General features: G+C 43.4%; 1 protein-coding gene and 1 long non-coding RNA gene across 2 annotated transcripts in view; one reads left to right on the forward strand and one right to left on the reverse strand.

Moving 5' to 3' along the window:
• The window catches only part of LOC112921837 (uncharacterized), a 29,999-nt gene extending 21,153 nt beyond the window's left edge, over positions 1-8,846 (reverse strand). The window contains exon 1 of the long non-coding RNA XR_003235317.2: positions 8,490-8,846. This is a non-coding gene — a long non-coding RNA (uncharacterized lncRNA). The remainder of the gene's footprint in view (positions 1-8,489) is intronic.
• An 87-nt stretch (positions 8,847-8,933) lies between these two features.
• Positions 8,934-13,700, forward strand: part of SOAT1 (sterol O-acyltransferase 1) — a 74,899-nt gene continuing 70,132 nt past the window's right edge. Inside the window, exon 1 of the mRNA XM_026001219.2 lies at positions 8,934-9,149. The gene's annotated coding sequence lies outside the window, so the exon portion shown is untranslated. The remainder of the gene's footprint in view (positions 9,150-13,700) is intronic.

Genomic DNA, 13,700 nt, shown 5'->3' on the forward strand with positions numbered 1-13,700 from the left:
CTTAAAAAAGTAAAATCTTGGGCAAGCCCTGGTGGCTCCGTGGTTTAGCACCACCTTCGATCCGGGGCCTGATCCTGGAGACCTGGGATCGAGTCCCATGTTGGGCTCCCTGCGTGGAGCCTGCTTCTCCCTCTGCCTGTGTCTCTGTGTCTCTGTGTGTCTCTCATGAATAAATAAAATCTATTTTTTAAAAAAAGTAAAATCTTAAAAAAAAATAAAAAATAAAATTAATTCAGCCCCCACAGCCTATTAGGAAATCTGTCAAATCCCTAGTAGATGGCTATTCATTATATTTCTAAAACCACCATAATTATTACTTGAATTTTTACTGGTAATATTCTACAGAGTTAGTGAAAATAAAAGTTGGAATATTGCATAGAGGATCTTACACCGTTCTAGAAAGTGTTTTTGTTTTTTTATTCCTGAGCCTGAGGCTTAATGCCTCTCTGCCTCTCCTTCTAAAGCAACACACTGGGACGCCTGGATGGCTGAGTGGTTGAGTGCCTGCTTTCGGCCCAGGACGTGATCCTGGGGTCCTGGGATCGAGTCTTGCATTGGGCTCCCTGCATGGAGCCTGCTTCTCCCTCTGCCTGTGTCTCTGCCTCTCTCTCTCTCTATCTCTCATGAATAAATAAATAAAATCTTTTTTTTAAAAAGAAAAGAAAATATTAATGATACTTATTTATAATAATTAATAACGATGATTTATAATAATTAATAATTTCTAATATTATTGATAATTCTAATAAGTAACAATAATTATTTCTAAAAATTAATGTTCAAATACTAAAAAGATAAAAGTTACGGGATAAATACATGATGATATATAAACATAGGTTTTTTTTTTTAACAACATAGGTTTTAATTTTGTCCATCCAAACATCATCAGACCATCAGCCAAAAGTAGACAAGTGCAATATTTAAATTGTCATTTTGACCTTTCACTTCTTCATTCACATAAAAAGCAATAGCATTCATGTATTCTCCTATTTGATTCTTGTAAAAGTAGGAGGATGTGTTTTAATTGATAGTCTGTGTAAACTTGATTTATAACTTTTAAAGGATTAAACTTAAGGCACGTGGGCTTCAATTTGTTCCTTTGTCCTCAATCCCACAAATGTTACTGGTGGGTCTACAGACAGTTGCCTTGTTTACAGTTATCTATGAACTTTTTAACCACCTTCCCCAACTTCCCATATATACCACACACACGCATACATACACACACATAAACAATTCTGTGTTGCTTCTAAAAGACAGATATGGTCTTACTGATTGACTCCCCTGTATAGCATCTATCACAGTGACTGTAGGCACCAATAAGTAGGTTTTGAATTTAACTGAATCACGTGCAGAGGAAGTAGGAGTTACACTTCAAGAGCTTTCTCCAGATGTGGGTTTAAGAAATCCCAAAAGAGGCAGGAATGATAGCTATGAAGAGTCAAGTCTCTTGTCCTCAGGACATGTAAAGCATAAACAATAGAGAACAAATTTACCCAATCCGCATCACTAATGTGAATACTTGGACACAATAACTCTATAGGTGAAAGGTTCACTGATTCAGAGTTGAGCTGGTCAATGAGTAGTAATGAGATAAATGTCTTCTTGGTATGCTGCTTTATTTTATTTTATTCTTTAGCAGTTCTTTTTTTTTTAAGATTTGATTTATTTATTCATGAGAGACACACACACACAGAAAGAGAGGCAGAGACATATGCAGAGACAGAAGCAAGCTCCATGCAGGGAGCCTGATGTGGGACTTTAACCAGGGACTCCAGGATCATGCCCTGGGCCACCCAGGGATCCCCAGGATTTTCATTTATTTGTGTTCTATCTATAGTGATGATCTAAAGTATTAGTACACAGAATGTAGTCATATTAAAAGTGTATGCAAATTGAATGTGTTGAATATATTTTCATTAAGAAAGTAAATGTAGAGGCACCTGAGTGGCTTAGTCAATTAAGTGTCAGACTCTTGATCTCAACTCAGATCTTGATTTCAGGGTTGTGAGTTCAAGGCCTGTAGGGGGCTCCATGCTGGGTGTGGAGCCTACTTAAAAAAAAAGAAAAGTCAGTGTACCTAAGTGGCTCAGTCACACATTTGCCTTGGCTCAGGTCATGATCCCAAAGTCCTGGGCTTGAGTCCCTCATTAGGCTCCCTACTTAGTGGGGAGCTTGCTTCTCCCTCTCCCTCTGCCCAATCATTCTCTCTCTCTCTCTCTCTCAAATAAATAAAATCTTTTTTAAAAAGTAAAAGATAAAAGAAAGTAAATGTAAAATAAAAATTAATGTAGGTTTTTTTTTAGAAAGATTTTATTTATTTATTTATGAGAGACACAGAGAAAGAGTGGCAGAGACACAGGCAGTGGGAGAAGCAGGCTCTGTGCAAGGAGCCTAATGTGGGACTTGATCCCAGGACTCCAGGATCACGCCCTGGGCCGAAGGCAGGTGCTCAACTGCTGAGCCACCCAGGGATCCCTAATATAGGTTTTAAAATCACACAGAAAAATGTAATTAATGAATATTAATATTTTAAGTCAAAATTATGTGAATAAAGACAACTTTTAAAAATGTCTTTCTGAAGTGCCTGGGTGGCTCAGTCAGTTAAGCAACTGCTTCATTCTTTTTATGGCTCAGTAATATTCCATTATATGGATATACCATATTTTGTTTATCCATTCATTAGTTGGTGAACATTTAAGTTGTTTTCACTTTTTAGCTATTATGAACATTTTTGGACAAGTTTTTTATGTACGTAGGTTTTCATTTCTCTTTGGTATATACCTAGGAGTAGAATTGCTGGGTCATATGGTAATTCTGTTACAGGATTTCATTGTGCTTCAGTGCCTGTGGTTCTTGGTCACACCACTTCAAAGAATGAAGAGGTAGGCCAGACAGAGTGGTGAGCAGGAAAACAAAGTTTATTGACTGACAGTAAAGTGATAGTACACAGCTCCTAAAGGGAGGGGACCGAAGACAGTTGCCACCTGGAGTTTCTAAGTCTAGGGGTTTTTATGGGCTGCTTGGTGGGCTGTTTAATCTGATTAACCCTCTGTGCATCTGTCATCCAATCAAGTTTTTGTCATCTGCCTATCACGTGGGAAAGGGTGAAAGGCTCCTTCCAAGGTGGGTGTAAAATCCTTTTTAAGAATGGTTTCCTAAAAAAAAAAAAAAAAAAAAAAAAAAAGAGTGGTTTCCTGGGATGCCTGGGTGGCTCAGCGTTTGAGGGTCTGCCTTTAACTCAGGGCATGATCCTGGAGTTCTGGGATTGAGTCCTGCATCGGGCTCCCTGTGTGGAGCTTGCTTCTCCCTCTGCCTAGGTCTCTGCCTCTCTCTGTGTGTCTCTCATGAATAAATAAATACAATCTTAAAAAAAAAAAAAAAGTGGTTTCCTCCTGGGATCCCTGGGTGGATCAGTTGTTGAGCATCTGCCTTTGGCTCAGGTCATGATCCTGGGGTCCTAGAATTGGTCCTGAGTTGGGCTCCCTGGACGGAGCCTGCTTCTCTTTCTACCTATGTCTCTGTCTTTCTCTCTATGCCTCTCATGAGTAAATAAATACAGTCTTTAATGAAAAAAAAAAAAAAAAAGGTGGTTTCCTTTCAGGGCCGTGGCCCCTTGTCTCTGCCTTTCTTCTAACTATCCATCAACTTTATGTTTGAGTAAGACTGTTTTGCAAAGGGCTACAGCATTTAAACATTTTTGCCTTGAAGTCTATTTTGTCTGATATTAACACAAACACTCCAGCTTGTTTTATGGTTGCTTTGTGCATGATATATCTTTTTCTGTTTTTTAAATTTCAATCTATGTGTACCTCTGAATCTAAATAGTGTCTCCTACAGACAGCATACAGCTGGATCTAGTTTATTAATGTAATCTGACAATCTACCTTTTGATTGGATTGCTCAGTTCATTTGCATTTAATGTTACTACTATCCATTCCATGTTGTTGAACTTATATCTGCCATTTAAATTTTTCTTTTCTATGTCTCATGTCCTTTTTGTTCTCTTCTTCCTTTACTATTTTTTGTTTTCATTAAATGAATATTTTCTAGTATAACATTTAAATTCCTTTAATTATTTTTTTCACTTTTTTGGGAGTTATAATGGTTTCTCTAGGGCTTAATGTATCATCTTAAATGATCATAATCTTTAGATTTATACCCACTTAATTTCAGTGAGATAACAAAAATCATCTGTGGTGATTCAGGATCTCTTGAGGGTATTTCTTCTTACATATATATCCCTTGAACTATTATGAATGTTTGCTTTGCTATTTTGATCTAGAAAGAATCGAGGGAATCAAGCTGGCTACCTATTTAACTGGGATAGATAGTGCCTCACCTTTTATACATAAACACTTCTGTTTGTAGAAAAACAAGGGATGATGACATATCATGCAAGATGACTGAAACACTAAGATAAACTGTGAAATTGTGCCTGACTTCTATTTTGTTTGGGATCTGCCCACAATCTGGGGATTTATGCTTTCAGTTGGCTTCATTAATCCACTCGATGTATTTATCAGATGGTTCTTACATACTGTGCTGGGTGCTTCTGGGATACATTAACAAAGCAGGATTTCAGCTTTCCCAGAGTTTTCAGGGACATATCAATCAAGGTCATTCCAATTTACACTCTTGCCTCATTGTCCTTAGCTTAGTCACAAAACTTTAACTCTGGTTGAGTCTAACTATGTTTTGCTACGCCTAAGTGCCAATGAGGAAATTACGCAAACTTGGAACGGGATATTTATTGCTTGCTTGGTATCACTGAGGGAGATGTCAGTCTTTGAAGAATTAAGATGTTTATATTTTATTTTATTTATTTTTTTAGAGAGAGAGAGAGAGAGAGAGAACGAGCATGAGCAAGTGAGAGAGTATGAGTGGGAAGGGCAGAGGGAGAGGGAGAGAGAATCTCAAGGAGACTCATGCTGAGTGTTGAGCCGGATGTAGGGCTCAATCCCACAACCCTGAGATCAATGACCCCAGCAGAAACCAAAAGTCAGACAGATGGTCATCTGACTGAGCACCCAGGCGCCCTAACATGTTTGTATTTTAAAATCTGCTTTGGTTCCTATTTAGTTTTCCTTTCTGGTTTCCTATAGAACCCAGTGCCTTCTTGTGATAGGGCTCAGTCCCAGGGTCAGTCCCAGATTCAGTCCCAGGCTTCATTTCCTTCCCTGCATCACAATTTAGGTGCATCTCTGAGTGGTAGGACAGTAGATTGCTTTTACCTGTGTCCTTTTCTACATTTGATTTTATTTCCTTCAATGAGTATGCATTAGCTACACAACCAGAAAAAAACGTTAAAGCTATTTTATTCTGAAGCCAAAATAAAACTTGATTGCTTCTCTTTCAGTTCCTTTAGGTCTCAATTGGAGATGGATTATTCAGCTGCTATAGCAAGTGAAGCTATTCTTGCTCTATGTCCAGGATATATTTTCTTACTTTTTAATTTAGCTAACTCATTAACGTAGCCATTCAGTTTGCTAAGCTAGGTATCCTAGAGATATCCTTAACCCCCATAGCCAAACACTTAACTCTGTCAATCGTCTTTTTAAATATCTCTCAAATATGCCCCCTTCTTCCTATCTCACTTGCTGCTGCATTTATCATCCCTCACCTATGTTACTGTATTGCCCTTCTAATTGAGCGCTTTTCATCCAGTTGCATCTCCCTTTAGACATCTCTCACTGGCTCCCCAACTGTCTGTGGGAGTCTAAGTCAGATTGTCCCAGCGTGGCATACATACAAACTTCTTAAGCCCTGACACCAGCTTTATTTCCTGCCACTTGTCAGTAAATAGCTTACACTTCTACAACACTCAAACTGCCTTCCTCTTTCCTAGATGGTTCTGGCTCCCTCTTGTCTTCTTGGCCTTTGACTTTTCTTTTGGTTGGATTTCGCTCTTTCTTTGCCTGCCAACTAAACTCCTCCCCCTACTGGTTGGAAAGCTGCAGTCAGCCCTCCTCCATTCACCCTTCCCTCTCCTAGAGTGGCAGGCGGCGATAACCATTCCGACTGCTCCCACTGTATCCAGAAGGTAGCAACATCAACAATAATGGTAAATCTCAGCATAGAAAACAACTGTTAATATTTATTGAGTACTTCTATATGTCAGGGTCTATGCGTGGAGCTTCCTAGGTAATTAACAACTCATTAAATCCTCATAATGACCCTGTTAGGGCAGGTCTTTTTATTACCTATTTTTATTATAACACTTGTCACATTGTCATTTGGGGTGGTGGTGGTGGGTACCTGGGTAGCTCAGTCAGTTAAGCGTCTGCCTATTCGTGTCAGGATCCCCAGGTCCTGGGATGGAGCCCTGTGAAGGCTTCCTGCTCAGCAGGGAGTCTGTCTCTCCCTCTGCCCTTCTCTCTCACTCTCTCTCTCTCAAATGAATAAATAAAATCTTTGGATTTTGAGATACAAGTAGGGGGAGGGACAGGGCAGAGGAAGAGGGACAAAGAGACTCTATGTTGAGTGTGGAGTCTGATGTGGGGCTGGATCCCAGGCCCCTGAGACCGTGACCTGAGGTGAAACCAAGAGCCAGTTGCTTTAACCAACTGAACCACCCAGGTGCCTCGGCACTTGTCCCATTGCCTTGAAATGGCTTAGTTATTATTTATCTTTATCTCCCTAATAGTTTATCTTATATCTCTAGCAACTAGAACAAGTTTTGTACACGTTATTTGGAATATGGTAAAATCAACATTCACACTTAACCAAGCTTTATTTTTATTTATTTTTTAAAGATTTTATTTACTTATTCACGAGTGACACAGAGAGAGAGGTAGAGACACAGGCAGAGGGAGAAGCAGGCTCCCGGCAGGTAGTCCGATGCGGGATTCGATCTAGAAATCTGGGATCATGCCCTGAGCAGAAGGCAGATGCTCAACCGCTGAGCCACCCGGGGGTCTCATTAACCAAACTTTAATATCAAGGATTGAGGTGATGTGAGATTTGCAGGCTAGCACTGGAAGAGGATTGGGGTTTGGGCACAGGCTTTTAGGGTCCTTCCAATCAAATTAAATGGTCTTCTCCCTTGAACTAAATGGCATTGCCATCCTCCCACTTGCTTAAGAAAACAACCTGGGAGTCACCTTGTTTACTATATTTCTTTACACCTGCACCTCAGGAAAACACCTTGAAATTTTTCTACTTCTATTTCCATAGCAACTACCCTAATGCAGATCACTATCATCTATCCCATAGATTTGCCCAGTAACTTCCTATCATTCTCTGGCTTTTCCCTGTTCCATTTCTGCTCCATTCTGAGTCGTTCTGTACAAAATAGATTGATTTAAAAAAGCAAGATTGGGGGGTGCCTGGGTGGTTCAGTCAGTTGAATGTTGGATTCTTGGTTTTGGCTCAGGTCATAATCTCAGAGTTGTGAGATTGAGCCCCATGCATTGGGGTTCATGATCAAAGGGGAGTCTGCTTGAGATTCTCTCCCTTTTCCTCTGCTCCTCCCTTGCTTGTGTTCTCTCTCTCTCTAAAATAAACAAATCTTAAAAAAACCCTCCAGAACGACGGGGCACCTGGCGGCTCAGTTGGATAAGTGTCAGACTCTTGATTTTGGCTCAGGCCATGATTTCAGGGTCATGAGATTGGGCCCCATGTTGGGTTCCTCACTGGGCATGGAGCCTAAGATTCTCTCTCTCTCCCTCTGCCCCCCCCAAGCCTTGCACAAATGCTCTCTCTCTAAAAAAAAAAAAAAAAAACAAAACAAGGTAAAACTTAATAAAAAGTTCAAGCAGTGTGGTTACACTCCTACTTCACTCCAACCTTAGTCTCATACCATCTACAAATGTGCTTCAAGTCTCCTGGCCGCTTGCTTGGCCTGTTCCTCAAATAAGCAACATTACATCAGCATCAGCACCTTTGTACCCACTGTCCTCTGTCTAGAATGCTGTACTTCCCCACAGTTGGCATAGCTAACTCCTTCACCTACTTTTTTCTTTTTAAAGATTTTGTTTTTCTTATTTGGGAGAGAGCGAGCTCTTCTTCTTCTTTTTTTTTTTTTTTTTTTTTTTTAGATTTTATTTATTTATTCATGCGAGACCCATAGAGAGGCGCAGAGATACAGGCAGAGGGAGAAGCAGGCTCCCTGCAAGGTGCCCGATGTGGGTGCCCGATGCAGATCCCGGGATCACGCCCTGAGCGGAAGGCAGATGCTCGACGGCTGAGCCACCCGGGCGTCCCAGGCTGATCCATTTGTTCCGGGCAGCTTGACAGGGTGCTAGGTGGCAGGAGTAGGGTCGCAGTCATTAGGCGGGCTCTGAGTGTGACCCTCCAGTCTCTGCTGCTCTCACCATTCCCTTTTCACTCACCTTTACCCTAAATTCGCTGATTACATCTTTGCCTTCGCAAAATCTGATGAACTGTTGGATCTACGTCCTGAATCTCTCTGCACCATTATTTTTCCTTTGATTACGAAGCCTCCTTTTAGATTTCTTAATTGCCCCATCCTTTTGCTGTCTCCTTACCCAGTTCGCGTGCGCCGAAGGGCACAGGCAGGTGCAGCTTACGAAGCATTAGAGCATCCCACGACGCAGGCCGCTGCCTCGTGCCTCAGTTCTGTTCCTCAGAGCGTCCGTGCAAACGTCCGGGATCCAGGGCTCCGGGGGGGCGGCTTCGGCGAGTCTCCGGAGGCGGCGCCACACACTAGCCGGGCCCGGGGCTGCCGCGCCGGGGCCGCGTCGGACTCGCAGGAAGTTTCCGTCTCCTCCCGCGCGCTCACGGGATCGCCGGCGGCGCACCACGGAAAGCGGGCGGCGGGGGCGAGCGGGTCGCCGCGCTCCGGACGCCGGGGGCCAGGTGCGCGCTCGCCTCGCCGGGTCCCCGCGGGCCGGAAAGGGGCGGGGCGGCCGCGGGCGGTGGGCGGAGCCTGGCGGCGGCGCGGCCAATAAAGCCCCGAGCCGGCGCCGGCCGTGCGCGTGACGCTGCGTAGCGGGCTGCGAGGCCGGGGGCGGAGGGGCCGGCGAGCGCGGCGCTTTATCTTCGCCCGCGGCGGGGCCGGTGCGTCGCTGGCCTTGGGCGCCCGGCGAGCCTCCCGCCGCCCAGCGTCCCTCCCGCCGGCCGCGCCGTGAGCGCTCCCCGGCTTTGCCCTCGCTGCCGAGGCCCCCGCCGTCGCGCTCCGGCCCCAGGTAATGCCCGTGCGCCCCGAGCCCCTCCTCGCCGGCAGCCTGCGCCCTCCCGCCCCAGCCGGAGCGGAAGGGGAAAGAAGCGGACGCTGCCCCTCCGGCCCGGCCGGCCCGGCCGTGCCCTGGGTCGGGGGGAGGCCCCGCGAGTCCCGGGCGGTGACGGTGACGGTGACGGGGAGGGGGAGGGCGGGAAAGTTAGCGCGGGGCGCCCTCGCCGCTGGCCGCCCTTTAAACCTCGGAGGTTTGGTCCGCGGCCCCCGATCCCGTGGCATCTCTCCGGCGGGTGCTTCCAGAAGTTCTAAATTACGAGACGTTTTCTTCTTTAAAAAGCGAAACCAAAGAATGCGCTCAGGCAATCGGGGATTGATTGCGGAACGACCGTGTGTGCGAAGGGGCAGGTAGCTGGCACCTGAAGACCTCGCTGTGCCCCTCTGGCTGGGCGCCGGAGCCTCGCATCGAGCTCCTATTTCATCTTCAAACATGATGGCTGTACTTTGCTGCCGCTGTTCCAGATTCATAGCCGCTCGGTTTCTCTGATACGTGCATTTAGAAGTTATTTGTAACCGAGAAACGACTTTAAACGCTCTTTTTTTTTTCGTGTTTCTGTATAGATGAAGTTCACCGGTCACTTTCTAAGTCGCTGCCACCGTTGAAACTACTCTCCCCCCCCCCCCCATACCTGCCTTTGACACAGAACTCAGCTTGAAGCGGGTCCCTCCCTGCCTCCACCCCCCCCCTTTATGTGGGTGATATCCACGAATGACTTGTTAGGGAAGTTTGTGTGTTGTCTAGAGGAGGGAATGGCTTCGGGGAGGAGCTCTGATACATTCAAGAGAAATCATTTTAAAACGCACGTGTCTCAGTGCCTCACTTGCTTAGAAACCTCAGACATTTCACATTCTTGGAGAATAAAGAGCCACTCTCCTTCATTTCATTTTGGGCCACTTTTCCTCCCGGGTCTCTAGGCTCAAACCACATTGGTTTTATTTTTTTTGTTCTAATAAAGGCTCTTTACTCACTCTCATGGTCTTAAGGGATTTCCTCCACCTCTAGTACACCATTCTCCCCTTTCCCCAAATCCAACACATGCCTCAAATATCACTTACGGAAACCCTTAAGTTAACCCTTAACTCTGTTAAGCCCTCCTAGAACTCTATTTTCCCTAGCAGCAGTTTATCATCAGTTGTAATAAGTTTGTCACTTAGATGCTTTGTTTCTTTTGGCGTGGACATTTCATGAAGCTGGTCCAGTGCATCCTGCCTATGACTTGATTACCAGAGTCTGGCCTAGCACCTGGCAGAGCAGAACACAGGAGCTGGAGAACAGAGGAAGGAACTTTTTTGAATGGAAAATGTTAACTAGGAAAGAGTGCCTGCCTGTTCCTTTTGGGAGGGAAATGGAAAAAGTTTTTAACAAAGGCCAGTTAACTTTTTTTTTAATCACATAGGATAAATGATGATTATATTGACCATATAAATGTGAATGAGAATTTGAATTTTTTAGCTAATTGACTTAATGACTTAATGATATATAAGTGTTGTGGGGTTGTTCCTCCCTCCCTTCCTTTTTCTTTTTCTTTTCTTTTCTTTTTTTTTCTTTTCTTTTCTTCTTTTCTTTTCTTCTCTCCCTCTCTCTCTCTCTTTCTCTTTCTCTTTCTTTCTCTTTCTCTCCAAGTGTGGGACTCGATCCTGGGACTCCAGGATCACGCCCTGAGCTGAAGGCAGATGCTCAACTACTGAGCCACCCAAGCAACCCTCTTTTTTTTTTTTTTTAATGACCTTATGTATTTATTCATGAGAGAGACAGAGAGGCAGAGACAGGCAGAGGGAGAAGCAGGAGCCCGATGCCAGTTTGAATCCCCATACCACCCTCTGAGCCAAAGGCAGAAGCTCAACCTCTGGGTTCACTTAAGCATCCCTATAGAGTTGTTCTTGAGTACATCTTTGCTTGGAAGGGAGCGGAGAGAAACTTTATCTTTTGAATTGTAAGTTTATCTGCTGCTCTTCTTTGGGGACTTAGCAAAGTTGGTCACTGAGAGTAAGTTGGTTACTCGTTTTATAGAGTTCTGTTTTTATTTTATTTTTTAAAGATTTTATTTATTTATGAGAGACATAGAGAGGCAGAGACACAGGCAGAGGGAGAAGCAGGATCCATGCGGGGAGCCTGACATGGGACTGGATCCTGGGTCTCCAGGATCAGGCCTTGGGTTGAAGGTGATGCTAAACCACTGAGCCACTTGGGCTGCCCGAGTTATAGGTTCTTTTGAAAGCTTTTTAAATAGGAACACTGCAGGTAGGCTAAAGTTGACATTCTTCCAAACAGGGTTCATTTGTTTCTCAAGTCAATTTTTGTGTTGGTTTCTTAAGGCAAATTAGATGCTATCACACTGAACATTACAAAACCAATGCACAGATTGGATTCTTAAGAAATAGTTGTCCGATCTGTATGTTGTACTTTAAAATAGCTCTCTGGTCTGCTTTTTGTCACCTTGAGTGTAAATATTTCCATTGCGACTTAGTGGCCATGTGACTTTGAACAGGCTTCATAGCATTTCCAAATCTTTTGCTTCTTTTAAAATGCAAATATTAAATGAGATATGTGGTGCACCTGCCCTGCTGCCCAGCACCGTAAATGTTACTGGCTTAGTAAACATTAGTTCCTGGTTCCTTTGTTGCTGGACCTCTTGAGAGACTAGTCTTATGATCACTGTTTTTACTTACTCAACTCATTTTGCAACCCAATCCAATATATTTCTTTGTCCTCCTTCCTGACAAATTGTACAAATTTTAGCTATTAATGTCCCCAAATTGTGAAATACCCTAGGTCCCACCCTCCTTTTTTAATTTCCTTTTTTTTTTTTTTTGGTCTTACTTGAATTTTCCATGATATTGATCAGATTACTTTTGAGTCTTTTTTTTTTTTAATATAGATTTTTATTTCTTTATTAGAGAGTGAGAGCATGAGTGGGGGGGGGAATGAGAAGCAGGCTCCCCACTAAGCAGGGAGTCTGACTGGACCCTTGACAGACTGAACCAACCAGGCACTCTTCTTGAATCTTTTAACTGGATTTCTAACATTGCTTGCTCCTGGTCCTCCTCTAATCTCTCCTAGGCCTTGTTTGTTTTTTGTTTTTTTTTTTTTCTCACTATTCTTTAAGTGCCTTGTAATATTGGGAAAATGACTTAACCTGTGAAATAGGAAAATAGTATCTCCTGCATAGGTAGTTGTGAGAATTGAATGAGCCATAGTAAGTACTAGGTAAATATTAGCTTTATTGTTTCCTATGGTCTCTCCCTGGGAGATTTCCTTCCTGTGTCTTGGTCTTAGCTGCTCCCACTCATGAATCCAGATCTTTGTCTCTAGTCCAGGCTTGTATGTTCACCTGTCTGCCTTTTCATCATTTGGCTGACCTACAGGCACATCATACTGAACTTACCTACTCCGTTCTCTTCTGTAGTTTCTTAGCTTAATGGCATACCCGTGACCTTAGTCAGCTGAGTTAGGAAACTCTGGATCTCTATTTCTGGATGCCTTCTGGCTGTAGCCACCTGGATATCATATCATAGGTATCACCTTGATGCTTGTACATTTATCTTATCTCTGATTTCTTTGTGAGATCATTTGTTTATTTAATAATCAAATAATCACATGGAAGGTGCCTCGGTGGCTCATTTGGTTAAGTATCTGCTTTCTGCTCAGGTCATGAGCCCAGGGTCCTGGAATAGGTCCCAAGTTGGGTTCCCTACTCATTGGGGAGCCTGCTTTTTCATCTGCCTCTTCCCCACCCCGCTCGTGCTCTCTTTTGTGCTCTCTCTTTCTCAAATAAAATGTTTAAGAAAAAAAATTGCATGGCATTTGAGGCTTATTTCTCACCTTTATCTTTTTTATGTGTTTGCTTATTGTTCTCTTTGACAGTCCCTCATCCTCTACATTGTCTTATTAAAAGACAAATATTAAGTCACTCTCTTTTTTTTATGTATATATTTAAAGTTTTTTTTTAAAAAGATTTTATTCATGAGAGAGAGAGGTAGAAACACAGAAGGAGAAGCAGGCTTCCCTCATAGAGCTTGATGTGGGACTCGATCCCAGGACCCCGGGATCATTCCCTGAGCCGAAGGCAGATGGTCAACCACTGAGCCGCCACCCAGGTGCCCCTGATTCCTACTTTTAAAGTTTTCTTTCTTTCCTGTCATCTAGAGTTATGCCTTTGGCAGTCACTGCCTTTTTCTGTTTGAAAATGCCAACAGGATTACCTACCTCATAGGGTTATTGTTAGGATTAAAGGAGGGAATGTACACAAATGTACACAAAGCTCTTATCAGAGAGTAGAGCAAATAGTTCCCAATAAAGGGAACTGGCTAACAATTCTTAATTTTTCTGATTATTTGGTGCTGTGTTAAAAAATAGAGCAGAAGGGAGAAAATGAAGACAGACCAGTTAGGTTACTACAGAGAGGGGACCACGGCTTAGACTCTGATAAATGTGGTGGGTGTGGTGAGAATACATCACAAGTGGGGATTTATTTTGAAGGCAGAGTAAAATAAAATGGACTTG

Source organism: Vulpes vulpes, chromosome 13 (genome assembly GCF_048418805.1).
Source record: "Vulpes vulpes isolate BD-2025 chromosome 13, VulVul3, whole genome shotgun sequence".
Classification (NCBI taxonomy): Eukaryota; Metazoa; Chordata; class Mammalia; order Carnivora; family Canidae; genus Vulpes; species Vulpes vulpes.